The sequence below is a fragment of the Elephas maximus genome, chromosome 14, assembly GCF_024166365.1.
Source record: "Elephas maximus indicus isolate mEleMax1 chromosome 14, mEleMax1 primary haplotype, whole genome shotgun sequence".
Taxonomy (NCBI): Eukaryota; Metazoa; Chordata; class Mammalia; order Proboscidea; family Elephantidae; genus Elephas; species Elephas maximus.
In genome coordinates, this window is record NC_064832.1 from 33,328,850 (window position 1) to 33,341,345 (window position 12,496).

General features: G+C 41.4%; 1 protein-coding gene across 3 annotated transcripts in view; it reads left to right on the forward strand.

Annotated features, from left to right (window-relative positions):
- The window catches only part of RUBCNL (rubicon like autophagy enhancer), a 162,932-nt gene that overhangs the window by 95,296 nt on the left and 55,140 nt on the right, over positions 1 to 12,496 (forward strand). Inside the window, exon 15 of one of the 3 annotated variants that reach the window (XR_007513175.1) lies at positions 7,682 to 7,748. The exons of the other annotated variants lie outside the window; for them this stretch is intronic. The gene's annotated coding sequence lies outside the window, so the exon portion shown is untranslated. Of the gene's footprint in view, positions 1 to 7,681; positions 7,749 to 12,496 lie in introns of those variants that run through there. 3 annotated transcript variants of the gene reach the window in all.

Genomic DNA, 12,496 nt, shown 5'->3' on the forward strand with positions numbered 1-12,496 from the left:
TATGGGGCAGCTCTACTCTGTCTTATAGGGTCACTATGAGTCGGAATCAGTTCAACGGCAATGGGTTTTTGTTTGATTTATGATGACAACTAGGTGCCAACTCAGCACATGTGGAAGATTGGTTGAGATTAATACTGTCTCCTCCCCACCCCCCTCCCCATTTCTATGATGGTTACAATGCTTAAAACCAGAAACAGCAGTGGCCATTAAGTTGACTGTGACTTGGGGGAGACCCCGTATCTGTCAGAGTAGAACGGTGCTCCATATGGTTTTCAGGAGCTGATTTTTCAGAATTAGATCTCCAACCTTTCTTCTAAGGTGCCTCTGGGGGGACGCAGCTCTAACCTTTCGGTTAGCAGCCGAATTCATTAGCTGTTTGTTTGCACTGCCCATGGAAAGGGGGAAAAAAATTATCCCTCTCTACAGTAGGTGGCAGCATTGCTTCTAGTTCTATGCATCACGAGCCTCAAGCAGAGAACAGGGCACAGATGAATCAAAAGATAGCATTTCAAGCTCACCTTAGCATCGGGGAGGAGAAAAGCTCATCAGTAGCTGTCGTTGCCTACAAAGTCAGCCCTTGGGAAGGTGATTGAGCAGACTGCGACTTAAACGGACCATTTTCCATAAGGACATAAAGCCACCTTTTTAAAAGGAAGAGTAGCTTTTCAAGTACCACGTGTACCCAGAGTGGTTTCCTGGTAAGTCTGAGGTGTCTTTACCTTGATGGGAGGGTCTCCCATGGCTGTGTCTTCAAGCCTGTTGGGGGGCTGGGTAGCACAGCGGGTAGGAGCCACAGGATCCAGCCCGCTTGGATTTGAATCCTGGCTCATGCACTTACTAGTCCTGTAACTTTGAGCAAGTTATTCCACCTCCTGTGTCTCAGTCTCCTCATCTGTGAAATGGGGATAATAGCAGCACCTGCCATAGGAGGAGGCTGTAAAGATTACACGCGTTGTAATATGAAGCATTTAGAGCAGCTCTGGCTTCGTGATAAGTGCGGCATGAGCGTTAGCTGATAGCATCAGCATTACGTGTGCTATGGGGGTGAGAATGCTTTGCTGACTGCCAAGTACTCATTGCCCCAAATCAGGAGCGACTGGCCATGGAGGACCCCCTCACTTTCCCAGGGTTAGGATGTGGGTAGAAACCCCAAGTTGGAGCAGACTGAGAAAGGCATAGGTGAATCCTTGCTTCTAGAATGGACTGCACCAAGCACATCGAGAGGCAGGGTGGGGCCTAAATTTGCACCTAGCCCAACTTCCTGCTCCCCATCTCAGAATTTAGCCTCTGCTTGAACACTTTCAGAAATCACATCTTACTCTATGGCTGACGCTGCATCTGCCTTTCTATCGTTTCGATCCCTTAATCCTAATTGCTGCCTCCCGTCTGTCAGTTTGTCATATTGTGGTGGCTTGCATATTTCTGTGATGCTGGAAGCTATGCCACTGGTATTTAAAATACCAGCAAGGTCACTCATGGTGGAGAAGTTTCATTGGCGCTTCCAGACTAAGATAGACTATGAATAAAGGCTGGCAATCTACTTGGGAAAATTAGCCAATGAAAACCTTATGGATCACAGCAGAACATTGTCTGACTGGCTTTGGAGGAATCCGTGACTGGAGGAGGACATCATGTTTGGTAAAGTAAAGGGCCAGCAAGGATGTGGGAGACCCTTGGTGAGATGGATTGATACAATAGCCGCAACGATGGACTTGAGCACGCCGGCATTTTTGAGGATGTCGCGGGAGCAGACAACATTTTATTCTGTTGTACATAGGCTGCTATGAGTCAGAGCTGACTAGATGGCAGCTATCTATCTGTCTATCTAATTCTAATTGCACATTGAAATCAGCCTTGTAAATGGGAATCTACTCTCATTCTGGAAGTTCTTCAGGACAAAGAGATGTAGGACCCCTACTTTGACTCCATACACCATCACTGTTGAAGAACTGATAAGGAAGAGGGACTGTTGGAAAGTTAATTGAGGAAATGAGTCTCTGAACTTACCCTCTCCCTGGCTTTTGGTTGAAAAGCAGAAATTCGCTACAGTAGGACCTTCACCACAGGGCCAGCCAGGAGCTGGCCTTGCCTTTGGCGAAGGTCTGAATGTCCCAGGTCTGTGAGCTGCTTCCACAGGAGCAACACAAACAGAATGCAGCATTTGAATGTCTGTGAGGCAGCACCAGCAACAGAGCCGAGGGAGGGCTGTCTCCAGATCCTACTCCCAGCCTACATTGTTAGTGCCGCCCCGGAGAAGCTAAAAGAGGGCTGAAGTCCAAAGGACTAGGGCTTGTCTGGGCAACATGGCTCTTACATGCATCACTCCAGTTGTGAGATGGAAAAAAGCAAGTCCCTTCACCTTTTTGGGCCTTCATTTCCTCACTAGTAAGATGGTAAGTGGAGTTCCTGGGAGGTGCAAATGGTTAAAGCACTTGCCTGCTAACTGAAAGATTGGAAGTTTGAGTTCACTCAGAGGTGCCTCAGAAGAAAGGCCTGGCAATCTGCTTCTGAACAATCAGCCGTTGAAAACCTTGTGGAGCGCAGTTCTACTCTGACACACATGGGGCCGCCGTGAGTTGAAATCGACTCAAAGGCAACTGGTTACTGGTTAAGATGAGAACAAATGAACTAAATGAGGGTTCCCAAAAGTGCTTTCCCTGGAGTATTAATCTTTTGAGTTACACCACGAAGGAAAAAATTCTATGGTCTACAGCAGTGGTTCTTAACTAGGAGAAATTGCTATGAGTTGGAATCGACTCGCCAGCAACAAGTCTGGTTTTTGGTTTTTTCCCAAGGGACATTTGTCAACATGTTTGATTGTCATAACTGTCTGTTTAGTGGATGGAGGCCAAGGATACCACTAAACATAATACAATAAACAGAACAGTCCCCCGCAACAAGGAATTATTCGGCCCAAAGTGTTAATAGTGTTAGGAACTATGGTCTAATAAGAAGCTCTGGTCTAACGAGTTCGAGATATACGGGGCACACTCTGTCACTGCCTTTCTCAATTCACATTAGCATAATGAAGGCACAGAGAAGTCCCGCAGGAAATTTTCTTTACCTTCCCAGGCATGTTTGATCATGGAACACGCCTGCCCCCGCCCAACACACACACACTCATAACTTTACTATCATCACACAGAACTGCCTCTTGATAGTCAGCCACATGGGCAAATCCTGGTTAGATGATCTCTAAAGTTATTTTCTGTTCTGAAAAAAAATGTTGAAAATTTTTCTTTCCTCTGATGAGGTAATATAGTGTCAGGTTTTGAATGAATACGGCTCAGAACCAAACTGCTTGAGTTGAATCCTGCTCCGAGACCTGTTAGCTGGATGACTTTGGACAAGTTATTTAACCCTCTGGTTCCTGAGTTCTAACATGGTAGTGACAGCACCACCTATCACTTAGGGATGTTGTAAGGCTTAAATGGGACCACATACGCGAAGTTTGGAGATTAACACCAGACACCTAGTAAGCCCTTGATTAAATTTTGATTATTATTATATAAGGTTTTTTGGTTGTTCTTGTAATTTCCTGAAGATGCTGTCGCTGTTCTAGGCATCATATCTGCCCACAAGAGGACACTGTTTACACAGGCTTGCCACAAAATGTTTTCAAAGTTCTGTCAGGGACAGGTAGCTTGGCTTGTGTCCTTGGTCTGATTTCTCATGAACTGCTGAGCTACAGATTTCGAGCTAGAAGGGACCCTGCAAATGATATAATTCAATCATCTTATTTTGCAATTATGAGACAAAGGAGGTTAAATACAAACCCAGTGAGTGTGATTTACAAAACCGACAGAGTGGCAGGAAAAATAACTCCAAGTACACTCTCTATGGGAGGTAGGACAGAAACACCACTTTCTGGGAAGAAGAAGAAAAAGACATCAAATATGTTAACAGTAGGGCCAGGCTGAAATAGAAGGAATAAATCCATTGAGTAGTGTGAGTGGGGGGGGGGGGTGTGTGTGAGAGAGAGAAAGATGACATGTTTACCAAAAAAAAAAAAAGAGATGGAAACACCAGATACTGGTTCTTGGCTCCAAATCAGCTCAGGCCCATAAGTACTTACAGTTTATCTGACAAGCTGAGCTTCAGAACGCCGTTCACGCCCACGGCCCCTGTGACTCTATCAGCCATATTGTGGAACTTCTCTATCCCCTCCAAACACAAAGGGCCCAAGGGTGTCCAATCCTTGAACTGGCCTTGGACAGAGAAGCTGAGCTGAGCAGATTCCTATTCTCTGAGATCTAAATTATCAGATGGAGGTGGGGAGCGTGTGAGTTCAAGAAACATCATGAGGTAGAAAGGGGTGACGGCGGCCGTGAAAGTCACACACGGACCAGGGGGTGAGAGGACAGAACTCATGCATCAGTGGAGGAATACGCAGACTGAGAGAAGCAGAACGCGGTGAGGCCGGCTGAGACTGTGTGTCCATGGAAGAGCTGGAGGAGGAGCTGGGCTCCTAGGACAGCCGTCGTCTCCTTGTTTAGAAGCAACTTGTGTAGGTCCCTAGTTTCCTGCAACTAAACTGCTTAACAAAGACAACGTTTCGAAGACATCAGTTTGGCGAAGCTCTGGTGGCACTGTGGTTAAGAACTCAGCTGCTAACCCAAAAGTTGGCAGTTCGACTCCACCAGCTGCTCCTCGGAAACCCTGTGGGGTAGTTCTCCTGTGTCCTATAGGGGTCGTTGTGAGTCGGAATTGCCTCCATGGCAACTTTTTTTTTCTTTACATCAGATTGGAAACGTCATGACAAAGACAACATTGATGGTGAGTGTTTATGGAGTGGAATCTCATTGTAAGAAAGCCTGCGGGTGTGCATGGGATCAGGGAAAAGAGTGGAAGGGGCTGCTTCTCTTTCTTCACTTCTTTCCTTCATCTCCCTCTTGTTCTCCTCCTGCTTATCTCTGACAGCAATTTTAAGCCAACGTAGTTTTTCTTGGTGCTTATGTAAACAGCCTTGTTTTCAGTCTCAAATTCGGATTATTGCTGTTCTGCAGGAAAGCAGTTGACTTTTGTATATTAACTTTGTATCCTTTTACCTCGTTTATTAGTTTTAGGAGTTTTATTGTCAATTTTTTGGTATTTTCTACGTAGACGATCATATCATCCACAAACACAGTTTTATTTCTTCCTTTGCAGTCTCTGTACATTTTATTTCATTTTCTTGTCTAATTGCCTTAGCTAGGATTTCTAGTCCAGTGTTGAGTAGAAGTGGTGAGAAAGTACATCTTTGTCTTGTTCCCGATCTTAGGAGGGAAAGCATCTCTTTCTCATTATTAAGTATGATGTTAGCTGTAGGCTTTTGTAAATGTTCTTTATCAAGTTGAGGAAGTTTTCTTCTATTCCTAGTTTGCTGGGAGTTTTTATCGTGAATTAGTGTTGGATTTTGTCAAAGGATTTTTCATTTAATGATGATTTTAAAAGGCTTTTTATTTTGAAATAGTTTCAGAGTTACAGAAAAGTTATAGAGTACAAAGAATTCCCATACATTGTTTGCTCAGGTTCTCCAAATGTTGACATTTTACTGACATTTCTTTGTGTGTGTGCTTCTGAAATATTGGGGAATAAATTGCAGATGTTGTTGCCTTTTACTTTCAAATATTTTCTGGGGTATTTTCCTAAAAATAAGGACATTCTGTTATGTAATCACGGCTCAAAGATTCAAAGATGAAAACCGGGAAATTAAACATTGATAAGATAGTACAGTATTATCTTTAAAAAAAAAAATCTGTAAACCTATCGCTTCTTAGCCTTTTGGCCAAGGTCAAGTATAAAACATCTAAAGAACTTACTCAAATTTTACTATTCATGGCCTAAACTAGAAGCATACATTGTGTTTGTCATTTCTCTTTAATTTTCCTTAGTCTGGGAGAGTTGCTCGGTTTTTCCGTCTTTCATTACCTTGACATTTTTTAAGAGTCCAAAACCAAAACCCAGTGCTGTTGATTCTGACTCATACAGACTAGTTCTTTTGCAGAACATTCCTCAATCTGGGGTTTTCTGATGTTTCCTCATGATTGTAATCATGTTATGTATCAAAAAAATCAAACCCATTGCTGTCAAGTTAATTTCAACTCATAGCGACCCTGCAGGACAGAGTAGAACTGTCCCACAGGGTTTCCTAGACTGTAATCTTTATGGGACAGATCGCCAGGTCTTTTCTTCTGCAGAGCTGCTGGTGGGTTGAACTGCAGTAATATCATGGAAGTGAGGCTGTTCCCTTTTCAGTGCAGGGGTCACACCTTTTTAAAGTCGCTCACTCACCTCTGCAGGGAAAAAGTGATCCAATACATTACTGGAGTGTAGGGAACCTCCAGCCAACACCTAAGCCTTTGAGAAAAGCTGAGCTTGGAAACCCTGGTGGCATAGTGGCTAAGAGCTCGGGCTGCTAACCAAAAGGTTGGCAGTTTGAATCCACCAGCCACTACTTGGAAACTCTATGGGGCAGTTCTGCTCTGTCCTGAAGAGTCACTATGAGTTGGCCTTGACGGCAGCGGGTATTTTTTTTTTTTTTTTTTTTTGATGGAAGAAGTGACACTTGAAATTAATTTTGAAGAACAACAATAAAAAAGTTATTGAGATAAAGACTGAGGGGAAGGAATTACGAAAGAAGAAACACCTCACTTATTTGGAGGTGAGAGCCTGTTGCTTTGGAGGCCTACTGGTAGCCTTGTGTGGCCATTATAGATGCCTGGACTTATCACGCTCTGTTTGACTCACCCTTGGGCCTTTGCCAATCAGAGGCATCTGGATTCTAGAAGACAAGGAAGCCAGAGGAGACAAAGTCATCGTTCAAATCTTCTGCTTAGGACCCAAAGAAAAAGCTCCAGCCCTGCCCCCAGCCCTTTGATTAGCGGTGATTAACTTTAGAGGTAAAAGGCAGAGACTGTTTGGAACTTTTTTCAGCTCAGCCATCCCTCACATTTCCTGTCAAATTTCACAATGTCGATATTGCGATAGCAGCGAACGGGTGAATATATGTGGAAGAGAGAAGAACAATATCACCCAACATAATTTTAAAGACAAATGGGAAAAAAATATTCCTTCTCTTCTGAAGCAGTGGAAGTAACCTTAATCTATTTCGTGATACCCTTTTTGAAATATACTCTCATGTTACTTCTGTATTTAAAATTCAGTAAGACAAAAATTAAGGAGCCCTGGTGGCACCGTGGTTAAGCGCTTGGCTGCTAACCAAAAAGTCAGCGGTTCAAACCCACCATCTGTTCCGCAGGGGAGAGATGTGGCAGCCTGCTTCTCTAATGATTACAGCCTTAGAAACCCTAATTGGCTTGCATAAAGATTACAGTCATGGAAACCCTATGGGGTAATTCTACTCTGTCCTATAGGGTTGTTATAGGGTTATGAGTCAGAATAGACTTGATGGCAAAGGATTTGGTTTTGGAAGACAAAAATTTTGTTTTCATCATATATTTCAGAAATGTTTTTGAAAAATGATGCTGTGTGATAGCACCTTCCACCTCCCTCCTGTCACATTAAAGTGACTCCAAAGGGAGTAACAAATACAAACGTCCAAGAGGACAAAACAGATTGGATAGGAGACAGCATCACACTGAGTGAGAGTTCAACATAGTTTTGGTTGATGGAGGATTTGTAACTGATGTGGGTATCTGTGGAGGGGGAGCTTGAATGGGAACCTGTCATTCCCCTACAGATCCACAGAAAAGCTGAGAACAGGAGGGTGTGAGGTACCACGTGGCAGAGCCGGGAGCAGTCGGAAATGTTGGAAGTCTCTATCTGCAGTTGTTAGACACCCTCCTCATCCTCATAAAGTTATGCATCTACTGTCTCAGCCCCCAGAGACTGTAAGTTAATTCTCTAGAGAAACTGAATTTGAGAAACTAGGCAGAATCTTAGTGAAGGGGAGTGGGAGAGATGGGATAGAAGGTGAAAACAAAGGAATGAAGTGAAAATCCACACAATGAATAGTAGGCTATCAGCCCCCTGCCCCCACTCTTTGGTTCCAGGAAGCTGGCAGCCAGGCTTACAATCCTCTCCATCTCTGGGAAGAAGATTTAAGAATTCTTTTCTGGAGTGTATGAATGGACTGGAGAAAATAGCCTAGGCATTAATAAGGAAGCTTCCTGGCGCAATGGTTAAACTTGACTGCTAACCAAAAGGTCAGTGGTTCACACCCACCAACCACTCCACGGGAGAAAAGACATGGCAATCTGCTCCCATAAAGATTACAGCCTAGGAAACCCTTTGGGACAGCTCTACGCTGACATATAGGGTCGCTATGAATCCGAATCGACTGGACAGCACACTAATAACAACAACCAATGAAGAAGTGAAGTTGCCAACTGATTTGCCTCAGTGAGTCCCCAGCGGCACTCACAAGCTGAGCTTGCAATTAGCTTCTTAGTGCTTCATGCTTAAATATGAATGAATGATCAAGATCACCCAATACCTGTAGGTAGGTTCCAAAATGAAAGAGAAAGCAAAAAAACAAGCAGGAAAAAAAAAAAAAAAGAATCTGGAGCAAACAGATTATGCTGAGAGCAAACTTTTAAATATTAATATTCTTCTGTAGGTGGGAGGAAGAAGGGGATGACTCTAGAAGGGTAGCATCAGGAGGTCTTTGTGGTGATGAAACAGTTCCGTATCTTCATTACATTGATGGCTACTTAAATCTACACATATGATAAAGCAACATAGGGCTTTACACTCACATTATACCAATATAAACTTCCTGGCTTTAATACTATGCTATAATTATGTAAGATTTAACCATTGGCAGGCGGAGTGAAGGGTACTTGGGACCTGCCTGTTCGATCTGTGTAGCTTCCTGTAAATCTATAATCATTTCAAAACAAAAAGCTAAAGCAATTAATATTCTCAGTGAGTTAAGAGAAGATATTAAATCCTGAACAAGAAGAGGAAACCATGAAAAAAATCAAAGGAAGGAAAATTCTTTGAAGTCAAAAATGGGACATGTCAAAAATTAAAGGGGTGGAAAGATAATATTGAAGAAATCTCATATGAAATAGAAGTGAAGTTGAAGCAATGAAAAAAATGAGAGGAAAACAAGACAGCTTGAGAGGTCCAGTATGAACTACCATATTTTTATGCAAATAACATGCTTATTATACGTTGTTTTGCCAATTGAGGTCTTCCCCCGTGAGGTATTTTCATAAGTGCAAAACGCTAATTTTTTTTTTACAGCAACATGTAAAAATAAGTTTAACACACATGTTATTTGTGTAAAAACATGCCAATAAGGGTTTCATAAAAGGGAATAGAGAAGACGGGAGGAACTCATCAAAGCAATAAAATGAGATAATTTCCCAAAACTGAAGGACTTGACTTCCCTGATAACAGGGCTCACTGAGTTCCCCGCAGAACAAATGAAAAAAGACCCACATCAAAGCTCAATGATTCTAAAAGTTTCTGGAGAGAAAAAGATCAGTCCCCAAAAGAACATGAATCAGACTGGCATTAGATCAATAAATATCAAACAACAGAATTTAGGAGATAATGAAACAAAACCTTTAAGTTTTGAGTGACAATGTCTTCAATTAGGAATTCTGTAACTACACACATTGAGGTTAAAATAAAGGCATTTTCAGATACATTAAAAAAAAGCTGCTGTCAAGTCCATTCCAACTCATAGCAACCCCATAGAATGGAGTAGAACTGCCCCATAGAGTTTCCAAGGAGCACCTGGTGGATTCAAACTGCTGACCTTTTGGTTAGCAGTTGTAGCATTTAACCACTATGCCACCAGGGTTTCCATTTTCAGATATAGAAGCCCTCAGAACAATGATCTTCCTTGTATATTTTTCTTAGAAAACTACTAAAGCATGTGCTCCACCAAAACAAAGGAGTAAACCAAAAAGGGGCCAACATGGGATCTAGGAACCAGAGGGTCTAACACAGGTGAATGGTAAAAGAAAAGTCCTGAGATGACAGTGAAAGAAAATGACAGGATAAAACTTGTGCAATAGGCCTGGGCAGAAAACAGTCTGGTTTGGAGTAGGAGGATAGAAGTCTCCAGGAAACATGTAAAAAATGACTGACACTTTTCAGTGTCTGCAAAGTATTATTGATAGGCACATGACAGAAATGAAGTATTAGGAAAAAATTAGCCATAGATACATAAAATATTTCGCAGATAAAAAACAAAGCAAATATTTATTCTAGGAAAAATGAAGAGTTATACCATAAAGGGACTGGTCATAGTGCACAAGTCACTGAGCAGGGGCAATATTAGACTTCACATACCTGTTGTTGTTAGTTGCCCTCAAGCCGATTCTGACTCATGGCAACCCCAGTTGTGCAGAGTAGAACTGTACTCCATAGGGTTTTCAAGACTGTGACCTTTTGGAAGCAGATTGCCAGGCCTTGCTTTTGAGGCACCTCTGGCTAGATTTGAATTGCCGACTTTTCAATTAATAGTCCAGCAGTTAACTCACCCAGGGATTCCTTTTACATATTTATACCAGGGAAATATTAGACAGGAAAGGGGGATAGGAAATGAATAGGTTAGATTTTTTTCCACTGTAACAAAGTCAATCAATAGTATCTAAAATAGATAAAACAATTTAAGTAGGACCTGGCCATCTAATTCTGAAAATAATTGGCCAGTGAAAACATTATGGATAGCAGTGGAATGTTGTCTGATATAGTGCCAAAAGATGACCCCTCAGGTTGGAAAGCACTCAAAATACAACTGAGGAAGAGCTGCCTCTTCAAAGTAGAGTCAACCTTATTGACATGGATGGAGTAAAGCTTTTAGGACCTTCATTTGCTGATGTGGCATGACTCAAAATGAGACTAAACAGCTACAAATATCCATTAATAATTGGAACATGGAATGTAAAAAGTATGAATCTAGGAAAATTGGGAATTGTCAAAAATGAAATGGAATGCATAAACATTGGTATCCTAGGCATTGGTAAGCTGAAATGGACTGGTATTGGCCATTTTGAAATTGGACAATCATGTGGTCTACTATACCGGCAATGACAACTTGAAGAGGTATGACGTTCCATTCATTCTCAAAAGAACATTTCAAGATCTGTCCTGAAGTACAGCACTATCAGTGATAGGATAATATCCATACACCTACAAGGAAGACTAAGTTAATACGAGTGTTATTCAAATTTACACACCAACCACTAATGCCAAAGATGAAGAAATTGAAGATTTTTACCAACTTATGCAGTCTGAAATTGATGAAACATGCAATCAAGATGCATTGATAATTACTGGTGATTGGAATGTGAAAGTTGGAAACGAAGAAGGATCAGTAATTGGAAAACGTGGCCTTGGTAATAGAAATGATGTGGGAAATCACATGATAGAATTTTCCAAGACTAATGACTTTTTTTAATGACTTAATTCATTGCAAATACCTTTTTCAATAACATAAATGGTTACTATACATGTGGACATCACTAGATGGAATACACTGGAGTCAAATTGACTACATCTAGTGGAAAGAGACGATGGAAAAACTCAATATCATCAATTAGAATAAGGCCAGGAGCTGACTGCAGAACAAACCATCAGTTGGTCATATGAAAGTTCAAGCTAAAGCTGCAGAAAATTAAAACAAGCCCACGAGAGCCTTGAGTATATTCCATCTGAATTTAGAGATCATATCAAAAGTAGATTTGACACATTGAACACTAATGACCAAAGACCAAATGAGTTGTGGGATGACATCAGAGACATCATACACAAAGAGAGCAAAAGGTCATTAAAAAGACAGGAAAGAAATAAAAAACCAAAATGAATGTTAGAAGAGACTCTGAAACTTGCTCTTGAATGTAGAGTAGCAAAAGCAAATGGAAGAAATGAAAAAGTAAAAGAGCTGAATAGAAGATTTCAAAGGGCAGTTCAAGAAGACAAAGTAAAGCATTATAATGAAATGTGCAAAGATGGAATTAGAAAACCAGAAAGGAACAACATGCTTGGCATTTCTCAAGCTGAAAGAACTGAAGGAAAAATTCAAGCCTCGAGTTGCAATAGAAGGTTTCAACGGGCAAAATATTAAACGACGCAGGAAGCATCAAAAAAAGATGGAATGAATACACAGAGTCATTGTACCAAAAAGAATTGATCGATGTTTAGCCATTTCAGGAAATACCATAGGATCAAGAAACCATTGGTACTGAAGGAAGAAGTCCAAGCTGTACTGAAAGGCATTGGTGAAAAACAAATCTCCAGGAATTGATGGAATACCAACTGAGATGTTTCAACAAATGGATGCAACACTGGAAGTGCACACTTGTTTATACCAAGAAATTTGGAAGAAGTTACCTGGCCAACTGACTAGAAGAGATCCATATTTGTGCCCATTCCAAAGAAAGGTGATCCGATGGAATTTGGAAATTATCAATGATATCATTAGTATCCCATGCAGGTTAAATTATGCTGAAGATAATTCAAAAATGGTTGCAGCAGCACATAGACAGGGAACTGCCAGAAATTCAAGCTATATTCTGAACAGAAAGTGGAACAA